Source organism: Nicotiana attenuata, unplaced genomic scaffold (genome assembly GCF_001879085.1).
Source record: "Nicotiana attenuata strain UT unplaced genomic scaffold, NIATTr2, whole genome shotgun sequence".
Lineage (NCBI taxonomy): Eukaryota > Viridiplantae > Streptophyta > Magnoliopsida > Solanales > Solanaceae > Nicotiana > Nicotiana attenuata.
Genome location: NW_017675759.1, coordinates 27,657 through 27,865, shown reverse-complemented (window position 1 = coordinate 27,865; position 209 = coordinate 27,657).

Sequence of the window (209 nt, the reverse complement as noted above, 5' to 3'; positions counted from 1 at the left end):
TAGTAACTTAGTGGTGGCAATATTCAACCCAAATTTGTTAACCTGCAACAACAACTACTACAATTTCAGTAAATTTCACAAGTGGGGTCTAGGGAGGATATTCGTCTTACCCCTACTCTAGAAAAACAGAGAAGCTGTTACCGATAGACCCTCTCGATCCCTATTCAACCTCCCATTGAACAAACTCCATTTTGCTCATTGAACCCGTT